The sequence below is a fragment of the Sceloporus undulatus genome, unplaced genomic scaffold (assembly GCF_019175285.1).
Source record: "Sceloporus undulatus isolate JIND9_A2432 ecotype Alabama unplaced genomic scaffold, SceUnd_v1.1 scaffold_24, whole genome shotgun sequence".
Classification (NCBI taxonomy): domain Eukaryota; kingdom Metazoa; phylum Chordata; class Lepidosauria; order Squamata; family Phrynosomatidae; genus Sceloporus; species Sceloporus undulatus.
This window is the reverse complement of record NW_024802946.1, coordinates 19644-25583: the sequence shown is the minus strand read 5'-3', so window position 1 is coordinate 25583 and position 5940 is coordinate 19644. Positions and strand designations below refer to the sequence as shown.

General features: G+C 46.8%; 1 protein-coding gene across 1 annotated transcript in view; it reads right to left on the bottom strand.

Annotated features, from left to right (window-relative positions):
• The window catches only part of LOC121917575 (homeobox protein meis3-B-like), an 86155-nt gene extending 81598 nt beyond the window's left edge, over positions 1-4557 (bottom strand). Inside the window, exon 1 of the mRNA XM_042443646.1 lies at positions 4465-4557. The gene's annotated coding sequence lies outside the window, so the exon portion shown is untranslated. The remainder of the gene's footprint in view (positions 1-4464) is intronic.
• Positions 4558-5940: the final 1383 nt, after the last annotated feature.

Genomic DNA, 5940 nt, shown 5'->3' with positions numbered 1-5940 from the left:
CCCCCCAAAGGCCCCGGCGGTAATCGGCGGCAGGACTGGGCTGGGGCCGGTCCCAAGGCCTCGCAGGGCCGCATCCGGCCCGTGGGCCGCAGGTTGCCTACCCCTGCCTTAGAGAGAAGAATACAACAGTTGCAAAAAATACAACACTTTAGTCATCTTGGCTTCGAGGGAGAGTTCAGGTCTAATTTGCTCCGGGACCCGTTCATTTGCCTTTTTGGCAGTCCATGGTATCTACAAAACTCTTATCCAGCACCACCTTTCAAATGATCTGACTCTCTCTTCCTATCAGATTTCTTCACTCTCCAGCTTTTTTGACCATACACAGAAATCAGAAACAGTGTGAACGTTTTTTTTTTTTTGTACACTGTAAATTTTTAACTATGTTTTAACTGTTGTAAACTGTCTTGAATCCCAAACTGAGGGAAAGGTGGAAGATATATATATGGGTGTGTGTGTGTGTGATATATATGAAGAGAAGGCAAAGAATACAAGGAAGAGGAAGAAGAAGTAATGGTGGGAAGGATGGAGGAAGGGATGGAAGGATGGAGGAAAAAAGGAATGCAAGTTTCCAAACATCTTTTCTCATTGTAGTGGCCTAAGCACTGGACTATGACTCTGGAGACCAGGGTTCAATTCCTGCTTGCCCATTAAATCCCACTTGGGCAAGTCACACTCTCTCAGCCCCAGAAAACCTGTTGTAGGTTTGCCTTAGGGTCGCCATAAGTCGGAAGTGACTCAAAGGCAAACAACTACAACAACAACAGGGAAACGGGAATGCATTCTTAATTGCAAGCTGTAAAATAACATAACATCTGAAATTGTCATGCAGCCACTCCTTCCTGGTGCTTTCACATCATCCCCAGCCAGTCGGGTTGGAGTTGGAGATGATGGGCATTGTAGTCGAACACAACTGGAAGGCCCCAAAGTGTGGAAGGTTGCACAGGAGCCTGGTCAGCAGTAAAGCTACAAACAAGGCTCTCTTCTGCTGTATCTGCCCAGCCATCCTCCCTCTTTCTCTCCCCCCTTCTTTTAGAGTTCTGGTTCCTTTCTATTTAAGATTTATGGGTAGCTTCTTATCATCTATGAACAGCCCACGTTCCACCTGGAGAGAGCATAGAGAGTTCCCATCCATCATGGGGAGGGGATCTGTCACAGCAGGAGCCGGGTGAGCCAGGGGAAGGGACCTCTCCCAGCACCCTGCCTTAAAAGGGGTTTCGGCATGGGATCCTTCTAGGGCTGCGCATGTTTCATTCCTCCCTTCTCTCCCCTCCCTTTTCATCCTGCAGCCAGGGAGGACCCAGAGCCAAAGCGCCATCTTTTCTATGGCTCAGCCATGAGCAGCCAACAGCCCCTGTCTCTTGGGAAATAAATCTCCAGCAAGAAAGAGGCAGGCCTGCTCAATGGAACCATCGCCTCAATTTAGCCTCATCTATTGGCATGCGGCAAAGCATTCCCTGGTCTTCAAACCCCACGACATCACACTGATTCCTAAGTCTGCATAATGCAAACCTAACAAACAAGGGGCATAAAGCATGAAAGGAGTCACTTTTGCACATGTGTATAAAAAAGAAAGTACCACCTTAACATATATAACTTAACTGCAGATGAAGATAGTCAGTTAGTTTTTCTCTCCTCCTCCCTTTGCCTTCAGGTTACTTCAGTTGCTGCCAACTGAGTTGAAAGTGCAAAAACAGTTTGCACTCGATTATATTTGTAAGATTTGTATCCCACCTTTCTTCCAAAAATGTATTTGTCCTCATGAATAACTTTTGCCATCTTGGTCTCATTCTGATGTTGCTTGGCCACATGTGTCCTGGTTTTCATTTGTGAAAGGGCAAGGCGTCATGCAGTATGTGGGCATAACTAAATAGCATTTATGTGGCTGTAAATAATGAAGCTCTACAAAAATTCACCCTGGACAATGAGAAAATTGAAATAGTTAAAGCGTTCCCATACCTTGGATCAAACATTGATCTGAACGCAGACTGCAGTCAAGATATGAGAAGAAGACTGGGATTGGGAAGGACAGCTATGAAAGAACTAGACAAGATCATGAAGTATAAAGACATAACTCTGAACACTAAAGTGAGGATTGCCCAAGCCTCTATATTTCTATGTACAGATGTGAGATGGACAGTGAAAGAAGCAGATTGGAAGAAAATAAACTCATTTGAGATATAGTGCTGGAGAAGAGTGATGAAGATACCATGGACAGCCAAGAAGACAGACAAATGGGTTCTAGATCAGATCAAGCCAGAACTCTCCCTGGAAGTCAAGATGATTGAGGCTGCTGCACTTTGGCCACATCATGCAGAAAAATGAATCATTAGACAAGAATGCTGTTAGGGAAGATGGAAGGCAGTAGAGAGAGAGGAAGACCACATGCCAAATGGTTAAACTCGAACAGAGAAGACATGGGCCTGGGCCTGCAGGACCTGAGCAGAGAAGCTGAGGACAGGGGTCTTAGAGATGTCTCATCCATAATGTCACCATGAGTCGAAGTCAACTCCAAAATCGAAGTCAACTCCCACATATTCATCTGGGAGACTCCAGCCATGTCTTTCAGCCTTGTTGTTCTTGTCTGCATAATAGGAAGAAACCACATCGGTCCTCAAGAGGACAACCAGTGAAGGTCAGGTTGATATGCAGAATGGAGTTGGAACCGCCAGAGAAAACAGACCTGCTGTCCTCGCTGTGTTCAAGCTATAAAACATTCCCTCCTCTCCTTTCCTTGCTGGGCACCCAGCCAGGGTCTGCATTTAGCTGTAAAATCGTGGTAAGCAGTGCCAGAGGAGCAGCCTACTCCCAACCTCCCCAGCAGAATAAGTAAAAGCTCTCAGAACACCATCCCTGGCCCAGGACACTGCTGCCCACGCCGTGAGTGGCAATACACAGTGTCCTCGCTGGGCTCTGCCCTTGGCAAAAGGCAGACTTTTACTCTGGCAAACTTTGGAAAACACAGATTTTTAAAAACTGAACATCTAGCCTACCCCAGAGAGCTGGCATAACATAATGGTCTGAGTGCTGGACTATGACTCTGGAACCAAGGTTCGGATCCCTGCTTAGCCACAAAACCCACTGGGTGACTTTGGGCAAGTCACACACTCTCAGCCTCAGAGGATGGCAATGGCAAACCCCCTCTAGAGAAATTTACCCAGAAAACCCCAATGGAGAAAACATTTGTCTTTGGGAACATCTTAAGGTTGCCATGCATCAACAACAGAAGCCAACGACAAAGCCTACCGCACACCATGTGCGTTGATCACTTAACAAGTAACTTTTGGGGGGCCTGCAACTCTTAGGATCTCCCAGCCAGCCTAGCAATTTCCTCCCATATTATTACTTCCTCTGGTACAAAATTTTCAGTTAAAGGAAGAGCCAAAATGGTGTAGGGGTTTGACTACTGGATGATGACTCTGGAGAGCAGGGTTCAAATCCCTGCTTAGCCATGGGAACCCATTAGGTGACCTTGGACAAGTCATACGCTCTCAGCCCCAGAGGAAGGGAAACGCTGAACAAAACTTGTCATGAAAACCCCAAGATAGGGTTGCCTTAGGGTCGCCATAAGTCAGAAACGACTTGAAGGCACACAGCAACAGCAGTGCCAAGCCATACATTTGAACAAGGCACGGCTGTATTCGCAAAGCATGTCCTTTGCAAACCCAAGCATTGCAAAGCTATGGTTCCTCTGCCTCCTGCTTGCTTGCGAAGACATTTTGCCATTAGGGTCTTGATAAAACCCGGTGCAGTGTTGGCTTCTCTTTCCTCCAGCCACCCATCCGGGGGCTGCACTGAGCGCATGCCTAGGGGCACCCAACTTGCAATGCTGGAGTTTTTGAAAACCAAAGTTGAACCCTTCGAGGGCCTTAGCAGGGATGAGATTATGCCTCCTCCTGTATAGTCAGCGCTGACGCAAATTCTCACACAAGGGATTTTTAAAATTATTTTTAAAAGGGAGGTGTGTGTGTGTGGGGGGATTGTTCAGCTCCAGAATCTGACAGCAATAGGAGGGACCCATTAAGGAATTAGCACTCAGGAACTGTCAAGGTCCCCCCTCCTTCTCCTTAATGAGACGGCTCAATTAAGCGCCTGGAGGAAGCCAGGCATGAAACACAGGGGGGTCCGCCCCCCACCCACCCTTGCCATCTCTCTGCTGACGGCTTAATTGCCCCCTCCTCTTTTCCCAGACATCCCCTGTCATTTTCACAAGCCCCTCATTACGGGAGGGTGGCTTGATGGTGGAAAAGCTCTTCCACACACACTTCCATGTGCCACCACCCACCCACCCCCTCACCCACCCCAATTTCAGAGCCTCTGATCTCTCCACTCCCCATTCTCTTTCCCTGATCATTCTTCCCTTTGCTTCTGAGATCACCACCCGGACTCAGCTAGCAAAAACCAAACAAAACCCCAAATCCACCATTTTGCTGCTATAGAAATTTCTTCCTTGCAGCTCTTGCTTACATTTGCAGTAGGGTCCAGGCCCGAGACTGCTTATCACCGAAGAATCCCAAAATCCACACATTCCTGTGGTTGTTCATAGAATCCTAGAGTTGGAAGAGACTCCAAGGGTCATCCAGTCCAAGGCCCTTCTGCCATGCAGGAACTCACAATCAAAGTACCCCCGACAGATGGCCATCCAGCCTCTGTTTAAAGACCTCCAAAGAAGGAGATTCCACTATTCTCCATTGAGGGAGCATGTTCCACTATCAAACAGCTCTTACTGTCAGGAAGTTCTTCCTAATGTTGAGGTGGAATCCCTTTTCCTGTAGCTTGCATCCATTGGGTCCAGGTTACCTAAAGGATCGCCTCTCCCCGTACATTCCGCCTCACACCCTCAGGACATCTGGGCAGCAGCTACTGAAGGTGCCTGGGGCTAGATTGTCCTCCACCACAAGGAGGACATTTTCCACTGCTGCCCCAGCCCTTTGGAATACGCTGCCCACTGAGCTCCGCTCGACTACCACCCTGGCCCAATTCAGGAAGGATTTGAAGACCTTCCTGTTCCAACAGGCATTCCCCGATTAAAAATCCTGTGGGCCTCCCTCCTCTTTCGTGGCCAAGAGGAAGGGCTTTGGGGCTTTTAGCCTGTGTTTTTTATTATTGTTTATACTGTATGTGATGTATTTTGGATTTTATTGTATGTATTGTTGTTTTAAATTTTATACTGTAAGCCGCCCTGATCGAAGGAAGGTGCGGGATATAAATAAAAACTTTATTATTTATTATTATTATTATTATTATTGTTGTTGTTGTTCCATGTCCTATTCCCTGGAGCAGCAGAAAACAAGCTTGTTCCATCCTCAATATGACATCTCTTTAAATACTTAATCAGGGCTATCATACCCCTCTTAACCTTCTCTTCTTCAGGCGAAATATATCCAGCTCCCTAAGTTGCTCATCATAAAGCATGGTTTCCAGACCCTTCACCATTTTGGTCTCCCTCCTCTGGACAGGCTTGTCAATATCCTTTTTGAATAGCTAGCTTGTCAATATCCTTCTTGAACTGTGATGCCCAGAAATGGACATAGTATTCCAGGTGAGAATACTTGTTATATGGGTTCAAATCATTTCTGACTTATGGCAACCCTAAGGAGTTTGCTTGGCAAGATTTGTTCAGAGGAGGTTTGCTGTTGCCTGCTGAGAGCAGGAGACATGACCAAGGTGACACAACAGATTTCATGATTCTTGGTCTCCAGAGTCATGGTCCAACACTCAAACCATGATGCCATGCACACTTTCCTGCTTTTGCCTATGCGGAAAATGGTGCAAGCTTGTTTTCTGTTAGTTCAGAGACTAGAGCGAGAACCAACAGCTTCAAATGATAAGAGGTTCCACCTTAACATTAGGATGGACGTCTTTAAGAGGTACAACTTTGGCAAGTGGTGGACTCTCCATGTTTGGAGTCCTTTAAACAGAGGATAGATGAGCCTCTTTAAG